We start from the raw sequence: 14,573 nt of genomic DNA on the forward strand, positions 1-14,573 counted from the left end.
GTTCATTTACTTCAGTCGTTTCCCTTGGTCAACGCCCATATCCTTTATTACTGTCTTGATGGTTGTCATATGACCCTTTGAATGGTCCACCTTGCCACGTCACGGGGACGTTATTTTACCGCCCAAACAATTGTCCCCAAACCCATTTTTGAATTCTTCCGAGAAGCTCAAAGGAGAGAATGGGTTTAATCTTCAAAAAAGGAAGGAAAATAACTTCCCGATTCCTTACCAACCGGTAAGATGTAATGATGACAATAAGAATGCCAACTGATCTTGAGAAAATGACAACATTAAAAGGTAAACGATTAACGTTAGTATAAAAATAAATAAGTAGAAGATATGGGGTGACGAGACTGAGTCGTCTATGGTTGGAGTTTTTGTAGGGGCCGACAGGTCGTCCCGCTAGAGATTGACGAGATGAAGTCGTCGGTTGATGTTGTAACTCTGACTGACGACATGGAGGCGTTGTCTGCTGAAAATGCCGAGCTGAAGGCGTCGCTGGACAAGGTTGGGAGTGTGTCTCGACCAAAGCCCGTCACTATGGTGTCACCTCGAAGGTCGTCAAAGGCTTCACCGATGCTACGGTGACTGGGGAGACTAGAGCGTCTCTGCCTGCCGAGTTCAAGCTGCCGCCTCCAACTCGGAAGAGGAAGCTCACTGTGGAGTTCCCTGACGACTTCGGGTCGGCAAGTGCTCCACAATATCAGCTTTGGCCAAAAGTTGACCGCCTGTGGATGCTGGTCAGCCGAGAGCGTCAAGAGACCATGTCCCTAGTTGCTGCAACTGTTGAGAGCATCTTGAATGCTCGGAAGGTATGATTTACTTTAGTGCCTCAACTTTTATTAATGTATGTCGTTTTTATGTCGTCGTATGGCGACTGATATGCCTTCTTCTTTCTTCTTCTCTCTTTTTGTTGTCAACATAGGCCCTGCAATCTGCTTTGGCTACTCGCCATCATGTCATAACAATAGAAGATCAGTTAGTGAAAATGAAGAGTGACATAAAAAAAGCTAAGCAGGAGGTTGGCCGACTTGGTGGCGTGGCCAAGGAGGCGACGTCCAAGGCCGAGATTACTGCGTTGAACGCCGAGAAGGAGGCGTTGGCTGCTGAGGTCGACGAGCTGAAGACGTCTCTTACCAAAGTCAAGACGAGGATTTTCGAGTGTGCTGGTTACTACAATTGGAAGATGAAAGCTGAGATGATGGAAGACTTCAAGGCGGGAAAACATGTGAACTGGACTCCAGAGGAAGATATTGCTCGATTCAACGCTGCTTTCCCCGAGGAGTATGTCCCCCTGGTGCCGTTAGCGATGAGGAAGACGTTGAGGAGGGTGCAACAGCAACCAGCCCCAATGCCGAGACGGTGGCGGCACCAGGCGATGGCGAACAAGGGGAGAATGCAGGTCCAGCAGACCCTCAGGAGTAGCTCTGTCCCCCCTTCCTTAAAATTTCAATGGTGACTTTGTTCTTTAAACAATGGTTTTTGTGTTTGGCCTTTGAGGAGGTCAGAAAAAATATTCGGGTTGTGTTTCGTCTTAATGGCGGCAGCCTTTTTGTGTGTGTTTTGGGCTTGTCCAAGGGGACAAGTCATGTAAATATTTGTGAAATCTTTAATTTTGTACTTTGTGTGGAATGCTTGTGTTTGGAAAATATAATTTCGGGTTTGTGTTTGTTTTGCAGGTTGCGCACGTACCTTGAGTTTGACTTTGGTGACGCCTCCAGCTTGCCGGCAAGATGCTGCAAAATGTATACTGTAGAAAATGTAGATCTGTATTCCATTGTGTATGTAATGTACATTGTGGTGTACCAGGCGTTTTTGTAATGGCCTAAATTGTGTTTTGTAGTTTGTAAGTTTGTAATATGTAATGTGTAAGTCGTTTCCCAGGCATTTTGTATTGGCCAACGTTTCCCACGCGTTTTGTATGGCCCAATTTGTAAGATGTAAATCGTAAATTGTAAATGTAAGCGTAATTGTAAATTGTATCCCATGGTTCAACACGACTTGTGTAATGTATGTATACGCCTTGAAAGTGTTCCAAAATGGATCGTCAAGATTGTTTGTTCTGCAAGACGAGCTAGAGGCGTCAAAGTTGGCCGTTGAGTGTGCCAACGACCCTCCAATGCTTAAGTCAATAATGGTAAGAAAATGGACAAATGAGAAGAGAGAGGATCGAGTTGTTGAGTTACTTAGCTGGTTTAGGAATCGTCTAGCGTGGATGTTATCCTCTGCGTAGTGTTTGCGACGGGTTCGTGTTGTCCCCCATCTCGGAGTCGTCGGTTTGATTCCAGCAACAGTGACCTGTTCATCTCTGCAAGTGGGGCGTTTGCAAAAAAGAAAACATACTTGTACAAAACGAGTTAGAGACTAGAAATGATACAACTTTAAGTTGTCGCGTTCCAGCTTCTCGGTATTGGTTTTTCATCTCTTTCTGCCAGTTCGTATGCACCATGACCTGTTCGTCTTTCGACACGATAAGGGATTTCCCATGTTGGAGCCAACTTTCCATGTCGCGGATCTGTGTTGGGGAAGACTTTCCTTAACACCTAGTCGTCTTGCTGGAAGATTTAACTCGTACATTCTTGTTGTAACTTCTTGCGGTATTTTGTTGGTATGACGCCATTTTAACCTTGGCAGCATGCTGTTGGAATCTCGACTTCAGGTGGGATCGCGGCTTCACATCCGAACAGTAATGAAAATGGGTTGTGGTCGGTTGTTGTTTTGGGTGCCGTCCTGATGTGGGAGTTTGTAATTGACTTGTGGAAGGTTGTTCATTGATTGAGAAGGTGTCTTTTGTGATGGTTGGGTGCATGAGGTGGATAATAAGAACTGCGGATAGTCTGGTTGGGTTGATGTTAGGTTTTCTAGTGCGTCGGCTTGGGTGTTTTGGTCTCTTGGGATTTGCTGGAGGTTGCACAAATCAAATTTTTTGACAAGTGCCTTGGCTGTCTCGAGGTAGGCTTGCATCTTGGAATCTTTTACTGCATAAGAACTGTTAATTTGACTAATAATCAATAATGAATCACAGCGTACCTCAAGTCGTCAATGTGAATGTCGCCTTGTGGCAAATTTAACACGAGTCCTAGCCCTGTCCTCCGTATGTTGGAGGATCCGTCAGTGAATAGTGTCCATGTTGGTGGGATAGTGTCGTCTCACAACATGTTGACTTCATGGTCAACTTCGTGTTGCATATTTAGGATGATGTCGTAACACCCTAACTGTACGGCCCATTTAGACATCCTGCTAGGTAACTCGAGTTTCCTCATGATCGACTTCATAGGATAGTTAGTTCTCACAATTATAGGATGACATTCAAAATGATGGCGTAATTTAGTAGATGCTACAAGTAATGCAAGTACAAGTTTTTCGAGATGTGAGTTACCTTGTTTCGGCGCTAAGTACCGACTTACTGAAGTAGAAGACTAGTAGTTTCTTACCATCATCATCTCGTGCAAGGACTACGCTGATTGTCGACTCTGTGACTGCGAGATACAAGAGCAGCTCCTCCTTGTCCCGTTCTTCCTGAGTATGTCGTAGAATAGTTTGCATTTGTCGGGTATGTTGTTGATCCATGTTGACCACATGAAGTCGTCAATCTGTTCACCTTTGTGTGTTATCGCGTTTAAGATGTTAGGCTATTGCCTATGTGGTTACATCTTTTAACGTTCTCCCTGTTTCCACGTTAGTGTTGTATATACAAATAAAAAATAAAATTGTAACATGGGAGCAATGACTTGTGTGATGAAGAAGAGTGTAAGAGTTTATAGATGATACGGTTTTGCGTATGTCACGTGTTCCACTTTCTTGGAATGAGTTTTCCGTCTCTGTCTGCTATGCTTTTGTTGATCTCGACAAGCTTCTTGATGTATTCGAAGCTAGTGTTGTCGTCATTGACAGTGTCGTCAATCATCATCGACAATGTCGTCGGACGTCATCGACAGTGTCGGCGGACGTCATCAACTTTACACCTGCAATCAAAGTCTTGTGTGCGAAATTATCACGAAAAATAAATCATATAATCGCATTGTTAGTTGCAGCATATAAATAAGACTATGATCAATATTTAAGATCATGAGTAAGAGTAAAGTATACTATCTCGTCCCCCAGTGGCAACTTCAAGAAAGTATTTGAGTTGGAGTTAGCCACAAATAAGATGTCGCATGCCAATATCTGATGCCGGATATTTGTAACGCCATGATGAATTGTCCCTATGTTCTTGACATTCTGGTTGTGTCGTCTTCATGTCGTTGACGTCTTCATGTCGTTGTTAGTGAATCACATCGTCATGATCGTCTTTCCAAACTTTCTTTTGCAGAGACGTCGCTAGCTAGTTGATGTTGAGCCAACACTGTCTCGACATGGAGTTGACATCAGGAGACGACTTATGGGTGTCGCAACATTAACCCTTCTGACGACATCATTGTTTTGGGATCTGTGACGACAAACAATGACAACATGGTCTTTTGCATGTCTCATTTTCTTGGTCATTTGAAAAGGTGAACCTGTTCACAACAACACTAAAGTGAGTTGTTAAAATAACATGAATATGAGTGGAGGCTTATCTCTATTATCCGTTGAGGAGCATCATTGTATGTTAAGAATCTCCAGGCGTCAACGTCTCGTGACTTGAAGTGGTGTTTTCCAAGTTGTCCTTCATTCACGGTATGTCATTCACTTGGTGGATGACGATGTCATGACTGTCACCTGCCACAAATTCAATGCAACGAAGCAAAATAGTTAGTTAAATTTGATAGTAGGGGAATCCATTACCCATTTTTTGTCTCGTCAAGGATTGACGTCTTCATGATGACGATCTAGTCGGCCTGCATAGATATGACACCACTTCACGAACTCGTCATGTACGTCTGGGTTGTTTGACGTCACTCCACAATCTGATGTCGTACTGTACTTTGATGACGACACAATCTCGACACATCTCTATCGACGCGCGCTCCGACATCGTCTCGTACTTTGATGACGACATTGTCTCATCACATCTACCTTCAACGTACACATGCTGCCACTGACTCGTACTTTGATGACGACACGGTCTCGGCACATCTTCTGATGGCGGCACGGTCTCGGCACGTCTTCTAGTGACGACACGCTCTCGACACATATTTTGATGACGACACGGTCTCGGCATATCTTCTGATGACGAGGTGGATTTGTACTCATATTGGGGAATGGTGGCAATGGAGGTTGCGGATCTGATATGTGATTGTAGAACTTCCCTATGGAAAAGGCTGATGTGCGTCTCCATGGTTTTGAGACGGCGAGTAACATCATTAGATGAGATTAGGAATGCGAACATGGTGGAGAATCGGGTTATTTTTAGTGAATGGATGGGATTATCAAGCTATTCTTGATTGTCAGCCCCACGGTGGGCGCCAAATTGTTTTGGACAAATTCTACCTAGGGTTGAATTCGTCGGAGGGAGGGGGTGCTAACAATCCGAATAAGCAAGACAATATAAAGATGGAGAGAACAAGGATATGAAACTCTTACAGAAAAAGGGGGAGAGGAGTAGTTTATTATATGTAGTGTGAATGTGTATGAATTCCGTGTCCATAAACTAACATAGCTAAGCCATTTTATAGGCTTTTCGTAATAAGAGTGTAACGTTCACACTTAATTGTACATAATTAGGCATTAAATGAGTAATGATGGCTTGCTTATCAATGGTTCGTAACCACTGAATTTAATCAAGGAGTAATTGGGTGTAACTCCCATATCATTCAATCGCTTGTAACCGTTCATTTACTTCAGCCGTTTCCCTTGGTCAATGCCCATAGCCTTTATTACTGTCTTGATGGTTGTCATATGACCCTTTGAATGGTCCACCTTGCCACGTCACGGGGACGTTATTTTACCGCCCAAACAGTACTCCAGATGGTAGATGGAGGTATGATTTAGAGATTATGACTACAATTATAGAACTTGCGGAGGAATGCTTTGATGATGGTAAGACTGTAGAGAACATCAACCTTACAGGATTAGATCATGATACAAAGACTCAGATGGATGAGGATAGTGATGATGATGTTGTTGAGATTAAGAACCCTAATCCTATCATTCCTGAACCCACTATTGAGATCTCCAGTGACACAGAAATTGAGCCTGAAATCAACAATGATGAAGTGAACAGTGTGCTACAGCAAAACAATGAGGATATGGAGTATGAGTCTGATCCGGAGGAAGACTTTGATGACCATGAGCACTCTTCACCAGTTTGTAGAGGTGGTTGGATAGTAGAGTAGCATTTTAAGCTTTTGTAATAGCTAGTACTAAGATTTAGTGAAGCAATAAAGTAGTACACTACTATTTATGGTTTAGTAGTTCGGTTTTGTGGTTTTCCGAATAAAGTACGATCCAAATGATGTATTAATTTTTTTTTTCCATTGAAGTAATAAAATCTAGAATTCCTTCTTATATCCTTAATTCTAAGTTTTATGCTATCTTTGAGCGATTACCGCGAAAGGAATTTTATGCATTTCTTCAATGAAATTGTACTTGCAAGGTGGTCCAATCTTTCACCACTTGAACTTTGTGATGCGGACTAAGGGGAAAAGCGGCCCATAAACAGGCGCCTATCCTGCTTAGGGTTCGAAATTTTTGTGTGTTTATGCACCGATTGAATGACTAGCTAGTGCAATGTGATAGTAAGGCAGTGTCCAACCTCAGTTGTTAAAGTTAGTCTTTTGTTTTATTCAGGAGAAGGGAAATGACTACCCAAGGAATTGCCGACGTGGTCAGGCAACTAGTTGAAGTAGTACAGAACTTAGCACAGAATAGGTATAACCAGGGAGTTGATCCAGCTGGTGAGATGTTTAAGAAGGTGGCTCAAAGTAAGCCTCCTTTGTACCAAGGGGAGATAGACCCAACTGTACTTGAGAACTGGCTAAGGGAGTTCGATAAGCTTATCGTAGCTGTCAATTGCCCAGAGAACCTTAGGGTTAATAGTGCTGTTTATTACCTTAGGGGAGAAGCCGGTCTATGGTGGCAAAGATGTGAGAATGCTTTGAGAGCTACACCTAGATTTGGATGGGAATCATTCAAGGTAGCCTTAAGGAACAAGTTTTACCCACCATACCTGAAGAAGCAGAAAGCTAAAGAGTTCATCGAGTTGAAAATGGATGGCATGTCTGTGACATAGTATTATTAGAACTTCATCGAGTTGTCTAGGTTTGCACTGGAAGTGGTGGCAATGGAGGAGCTTAGAGCCCAAAGATTTGAGAGTGGATTGACTATGGACTTACAGCTAATGCTTGTTGGAGAGACCTTTACATCTCTTGACACCCTATATGGAAAAGCTGCCCATTTGTATGGTCTGCAGCAAAGAAAGAATAGGATTGGTGAAAAGAGAAAGGATGTTGGTAACCATCACCAAGGTGGTGGCCAGCAAAATCAGGGGAATTTTAAGAAAAACAAAGGAAACAACCCTTTTCAGTTCAAGGGAAGCCAGGGTGGAAACATAAACAATTTCCACAGTAACAAAGGAGATAAGAATCAATCTGCAGGGAATGGAACGAGAGTCTATGAGTGTAGACGTTGCCATACTAATCACCCAGGTTGAGACTGTAATGGAAACCAAGTTATCTGTAGGTTTTGTGAGAAGCTAGGCCATAGGGAATTTGAGTGTTGGGCCAAGAATGGGAAACCCAACCAAGTCAACCAAGGTAACCGCCAGAACAACAATCGGAATAACCAAAACCGGAATGGAGGAAATAATGGTGGAAACCAAAGGGGTAACCAGAGTGAAAACAATGGCAACAGTGGCCAGGGTAATGGAAAGCCCGGAGGGAACTATCAGCAAAATGGGAACCAAAATTCCAATGGAAATTCCAATGGAGGTGGATATAACAAGGGAGTTTCCCAAGGGAAGCTGAATGTGATCACTAGGCAGGAAGCCGAAAACTCCTCTGACGTCATAGATGGTACCTTTTCTATTAACTCCGTTTTAGTTAAAGTGCTATTTGATTCTGGTGCGACTTATTCATTTATATCAAAGGGTATCTTAGAGAAGTTAGGATTGAAAGAACCTGAAGAGATAGAAGTACCCATAGTGATACCAATAGGTGAGATCGTGAAATGCACTAAGATCCATAGAAATGTACCTTTAACCATAGCCAAGACCATATTCTTGTCTAGACTAATTGAGTTTGAGTTAGGAGATTTAGATGTGATTTTGGGAATGGACTAGTTGGCCATGTTTAAAGCTAAGATTGACTGTGAGAAGCAGAAGATTCACTTGAAGTCTAGTCTAGGAAAGGTTGTATCGTATCGCCGTTTTGGGAAGCCTAGGAGTGTAGGAATCGTCACAGCAATGGAACTCGTGAAACTAATACACAAAGGGAACCCTGTTTTCTTACGCAATGTAAGAGACCTAGACCATGTAATGAAAGAGCAACCAGGGGATATTGCAGTGGTGAGTGAATTCCTGGATGTGTTTCCGGAAGAGATCCCGGGAATGCCGCCCAATCGTCCAATCAATTTTACCATAGATTTAGCACCCGGAACTGCACCTATTTCGAAAGCCCCATATCGGATGGCTCCAGCAGAAATGAGTGAGTTAAAGGGTCAGCTTGAGGAATTGCTAGAAAAAGGTTATATTAGACCAAGTGCATCGCCTTGGGGAGCGCCAGTCTTGTTTGTGAAGAAGAAGGACGGTAGTATGAGACTCTGTATAGACTACAGGGAGCTCAATAAGGTCACAATCAAGAACAAGTATCCTTTGCCTAGGATAGATGATCTATTTGACCAGTTGAAAGGAGCAGGAATGTTTTCAAAGATTGACTTGAGGTCAGGTTATCATCAGTTGAGAATCGCAGAGCACGATATACCAAAGACTGCATTTAGGACTAGATACGGTCATTATGAGTTCACAGTTATGCCATTTGGGTTAACCAATGCACCTGCAATCTTTATGGACTTAATGAACCGAGTATTCCATGCATTCTTGGACAAGTTTGTAGTGGTTTTCATAGATGATATTCTGGTCTACTCTAAGAATGAAGAGGATCATGCAGAACACTTAAGGTCAGTGTTGAGTACCCTAAGAGACAATCAGTTGTATGCCAAATTCTCGAAGTGTGAATTCTAGCTGGAAAGAGTTGCGTTCTTAGGACATTTTGTATCCAAAGAAGGAGTTGCAGTGGATCCTGCAAAGATAAAAGCTGTTAGTGAGTGGCCTACACCTAAGAGTGTCACCGATATTCGAAGTTTTCTTGGTTTAGCGGGTTATTATAGACGCTTCGTGCAAGACTTTTCTAGAATCGCCAAACCAATGACAACCTTAATTAAGAAAGAAGCGAAGTTTGAATGGAATGACCAGTGTGAGGAAGAGTTCCAAGCCTTAAAGACGCGATTGACAACCGCGCCAGTGTTATCTTTGCCAGATGAGAGCGGTACTTATGATGTATATAGTGATGCCTCTAAGAATGGTTTAGGGTGTGTGTTGATGCAGAATGGGAAGGTGATTACGTATGCATCGAGGCAGTTGAAACCATATGAATCCAATTACCCTACCCATGATTTAGAGTTAGCCGCCATAGTGTTTGCATTGAAGATATGGAGACACTATCTGTATGGTGTGAAATGTAGGATATTTACGGATCATAAGAGTTTGAAGTACATTTTCACACAGAAGGACCTAAATATGCGCCAACGAAGGTGGTTGGAATTAATCAAGGACTATGATCTAGATATTCAGTACCATGAGGGAAAAGCCAATGTAGTCGCAGATGCCTTGAGTAGGAAATCAAGTTATGGTGTAAATGCGTTAGTAGTTGCTAACGAGCTTTGTAAGGACATGAAGCGACTGAATCTAGAAATAGTGAGTGGGGAATGCCTTGAGAATATGATGAATGCCTTAACCATCCAGTCGTCAGTATTTGATGAAATCAGGGAGAATCAGGCTGGTGATGTTAAGTTAGAGCGGATCAAGGAAAAGATTTCGCAAGGGAAGGAGATTGATTTTAAGATCCACGAGGATGGAAGTTTGAGGTATAAAGGACGATGGTGCGTACCTCAAAAGTGTGGTGAACTAAAAGAGAAGTTGATGAGAGAAGGCCACAATACACCATATTCTATTCACCCGGGAGGTGACAAGCTGTATAAGGATCTGAAGAAGGTCTATTGGTGGCCAAGGATGAAAAACGAAGTGGCTGAATTCGTGGCAAGGTGTTTGATTTGTCAGAAGGTTAAGATTGAGCATAGGAGACCTCAGGGAAAGGTCCAACCCTTAGAAATTTCACCTCAATGGACTTTGTCACTCCTCTTCGTGCGCCCTTGCTTGCAGCGCAAGCCAGCCCCCTCGCCCGTCTCTCTCGCCCGTCCCGCACCGCAGCGTAGCACTACGTGCCTGCGAGTTACGTGGTCGTGCTCGCCCTCGTGCATCACCCTCGACGTGCCGCAACACAACAGCAGCGTTGTGTGTGCGGGTTGTGTGCCTCGCCTGTTCTCAGCTCGCCGCCCCTCTCGTCCCTTTGTGCGCGCGCGCCCGCTGCTGCTTGCGGTGCGTGTTGCGCGTGGTTGTTGTTGTGTTGTTTGCTCGACACACACGCACACAACACAAGTAATTGGTGTGCGTGTGTGTTGTCAATTGGAAAAATCAAATTTTGTTTTCAAAAATATTAATTTTCAGTATTAAATTGATTTAATTATTGTGATTAAGTTTAATTATGGGATTGTTTAGAGTAATTAAAACGGTTATGAACACCGTATTGGGGTTAGTATTGTGTTTTAATTAAAGAAATTAGTTTTAATGATTGAAATTATAATTTTCAGATTTTATATGTTTATAAAGTATGGATTTTTGAAGTCAAAACATGTTTTCGGATTAAACTATTGTTAGGGTTTTGGTTTCAAATAGATTGAGCGATTGATTTACATAATTTAATGACAATTTAAATTATGGGAATCAATCTAAATTTTCAGAATGTTTATAAGCTTTAAAAGGTTGGTTTTTAAGGGTTTTAAAGCGAAAAAGTCAATGTTTTTATGCTAGGACTTGAGTTGATTATTTGAGACTATTAAATTACCAATTAATGAATGATTTCTAATTAAACTAAGGGTTTTAGTTTCTTAAATAGTTGCTGGAAATTTAGTAAACATGGATAATAATTTAGTTCTCTTATTTTGTTTTATAGGAGTTGATTTCTAGTGAGTCGTGATTCGCACGGTGGCCCCCGTACTTCGGTATTCCAGGTACGTACAAGACTAGGGTGACCACCCATCCCTTGAGGACTTTGTGAAGTGTATTGAATGCGAATCATGTGAACTTATATGTTGTTATGAATTCATGTTTGATGATTGGGAATAATTATGTTATTATGAATTCATGTTTAATGTTGAGAACAAGCATGTTATTATTATTGTTGAATCTATGTGAACGAGCATGTTATGAATTGAATTATGCTTTATAGATTCTATTGAACTATCATGTTATTGACTTTTATAATCGTTGAATTATGTCAAGCATGTTGTTCAAGTTGGTTTGCATGTATGAGTATTGCGCATGCAAGTTGTTATTATTATTATGCTATAGTACAGGATACCTAGCATAATCATTGAGCCAGTCGAATATTTCCAGTGAGCAATATATATTCTACCAAAGGGGTAGAATATGTTAGAGAGTCTATGTGAATTGAATTAAGGACAATTCGTGCTAAGGGCACACCCCGCTTGTTAATAGGCAATGTCGGGTTATCTCAAACAGTGTTTTTGAGAAGGAAAAATGGGAGTAATTTCACTTGAGTCTTGTTTGATCACAAGTCCAAAAGAAGTAAAATATTAAAGAGTCATTGTTGAATTGTTTAATTGTTTAATTGTTTGTATGTTGTGTCTTGAGTAGAGTCTTGAGTCGCCTTGAACATAATATACTAATTAACGTAAAGTGTAACCCAAAGAGCTTCAAAACTCTTGGAACGTATATACCTTGAGTATGAACAATGGGGGGAGTCTTGCCGGAAAACTTGTACTCCTAGAATGATACAAGACGTTGTTTCATTCTCTTTTATGCCGTTGTGCATTGGAATTCCTGTCGGTATGGCCCGACTGTCGGTAGTAGCCCGACTTATTTTGGTGTATGGTTGGCTCCCATCACCCTTTTCTTTCCTTTTGAGGATACTTTACTTTACCCGTTCGAAGCTACTTTTTATTAAACTGTGAGTCAAGAGTCGTGTCTCGTGTCGAGTCTTGTCTCCATGTTTACTGGTTTATTTTATGGCTTTTGCATGTGGATTATCTATTTTGTCGAGTGAAGCATGTTAGGATAGAATGTTATTCTAGCTTGTTCGTACTCATCTTTTGCTGACTTCGTGCTTCATGTCTTCTGGTCATGGCCTTTGCCTTAATGACCCTATGATGATCCATCAATTGCATTTACGTTGTTGGGGAGTAGATTTTCAATAAAGCAGGTTTGTAGAGATAACTTGCGGGAGAAGTTATCATGGGATTCGTGTTGAGAGTTAATTTTCCGTAATTTATAAACACTATTTACTTTTATTTATAGTCATGACTATATTACTATTTCAGTTAATGGATTTCAAACGGTTTGTTTTAGTTTGGGCCTCAACGGTTCCAACTTGTTTTAATGACCATTAACTATTTATTTAATATGTTTGAAAGTTAGTTAATTCCGCTGCGTAATTCTGGTAAATAGCCTTAGCCGTTATCACGATGGCGGTAATATCTTGGTAATTCCTGTGTTTTAAGTTGGAAAATGTTTTATAAAAAGCAAGGAATTATTAGGGTGTTACACAAGCGGCAAAACTTCAAAAGAAATGCTCTTGGTTTGAAATGTGGAACGGCACTCTTTACAAAAAGGCCTACTCCCGTCCTTTGTTGAGATGTGTGACGCCTGAAAAGGGGCAAGAAATTCTAGAAGACCTTCACCAGGGACTGTGTAGCTCGCATATTGGGGGAAGGGCCTTGGCAGAAAAAGCACTTCGAACTGGCTATTATTGGCCGACTCTTAAGGATGATGCAATCTCATTAGTCAAGAAGTGTGACAAATGCCAGCGCTTCGCTCACCTAATACACCGACCGACTCGAGTTCTAACACCCATCACGAGCCCAATTCCGTTTGCTAAGTGGGGAATGGATCTCCTAGGCCTGTTTACTGCCGCTCCTGGAGGGAGGCGTTATGTCATTGTTGCTGTAGATACTTCACCAAGTGGGTGGAGGCAGAAGCACTCAAGAATATAAAAACCAGTGATGTACGAGCATTCATTTGGAAAAATATCATGACTCTTTTTGGAATTCCACAGTCTACCGTCTTTGATAATGGGCCTCAGTTTGAGACGCCTTAGCTGAAAGAATGGCTAGCGGATCATGGCATACACAACTGTTTTGCCTCTGTTGGACGTCCCCAAGCCAATGGCCAGGTTGAGGCGTTCAACAAGATAATCTCTGAAGGGATGAAAAAGAAGCTTGACGAAGCCAAGGGTCTGTGGGCTGATGAGTTGCCAAACGTCTTATGGTCAATCCGCACCACGGCAAAGAACTCCACCGGTGAAACCCCCTTCTTACTAGCTTATGTTGCCGAGGCCGTCCTACCCATAGAAATGTGTGAGCCAACCTTGAGAGTCATGCTATACGATGAAAATGCTAACTGGGAAATGATGAAAGTGGCCTTGGATCTCTTGCCTGAGGTTAGAGGAAATGCCGCCCTAAGACAACAGCTGTACAAGATAAGAATGGCGAGGGAATACAACAAGAAAGTCTCTAACAGAGTGCTCAAAGTGGGAGATTTTGTCCTCCGAAAAACGGAATCCACAGGCCGAGCCAATGAACAGGGTAAGTTGACGCCTACTTGGGAAGGACCTTATGAGATCTATGATGAAGTCAGGGATGGAACTTACCGCATTCAAGACATGCAAGGCCGACCTATTCTGCGCACTTGGAATGCTGACAACCTCAAGAAATATTTCTTCTAATATTTCTTCTAGATGTGTGCTAGCTTTGTCTTACATAGAAGGATCTATTGCTTAAGGGGCGGCCTCTAATGGTCCTGATAGGGTAGTAATCACTTTTGTAACCGACTAAATTTGCCATGAAAAGTTATAAATAATACTACTCGTTTCATATCATTTATTACTCGCACGTCAAATACCAAAGCCTAATTGAATGACGGCCTGAGAAGTGGCCCAGATTAGCAACTATACATAACAAGCCTAATTGTTTGAAGCCTAAGAAGTGGCCTAGATTAGCACCAAGTTGTAGGCTGATCACCTATCCAACTCTCACCTCTGCGGCACAACATGCCGCAGGTTAACCCACATGCAAAAGCAGGGTTTCTTCTTGCAAACCGATTAACAACACATTGGCATACATAATGAGTCCCTAACTCATATAAGGCATAATTAGTTGCCAACGACAAAAATAATCTTGGAACAAAGGTTGTTTACTCACCTGTGTTGCGGCAAAAATAACCTTAGAACAAAAGTGGTTTGCTCAAAAGCCCTGCGGCAAGAATGACCTTGGAACAAAGGTTGTTATGTGTCCATTCTTTGGTCGTCCACTTCATTTGACGAGCCTGTCTAGCGGCAATCATACCTATTGATTGACTTGCG

The 14,573-nt window shown here is 42.0% G+C and overlaps 1 protein-coding gene across 4 annotated transcripts in view; it reads left to right on the forward strand.

The window, feature by feature from the left end:
• The window catches only part of LOC110795850 (uncharacterized), a 30,795-nt gene extending 18,170 nt beyond the window's left edge, over positions 1–12,625 (forward strand). For 3 of the 4 annotated variants that reach the window (XR_008927747.1, XR_008927744.1, XM_056836686.1), the window contains one exon: positions 1,680–2,040. The gene's annotated coding sequence lies outside the window, so the exon portion shown is untranslated. Of the gene's footprint in view, positions 1–1,679; positions 2,041–11,147; positions 11,206–12,400 lie in introns of those variants that run through there. The other variant, XM_056836687.1, reaches the window with a different exon arrangement.
• Positions 12,626–14,573: the final 1,948 nt, after the last annotated feature.

This window comes from Spinacia oleracea, chromosome 2 (assembly GCF_020520425.1).
Source record: "Spinacia oleracea cultivar Varoflay chromosome 2, BTI_SOV_V1, whole genome shotgun sequence".
NCBI classification, from domain to species: Eukaryota; Viridiplantae; Streptophyta; class Magnoliopsida; order Caryophyllales; family Amaranthaceae; genus Spinacia; species Spinacia oleracea.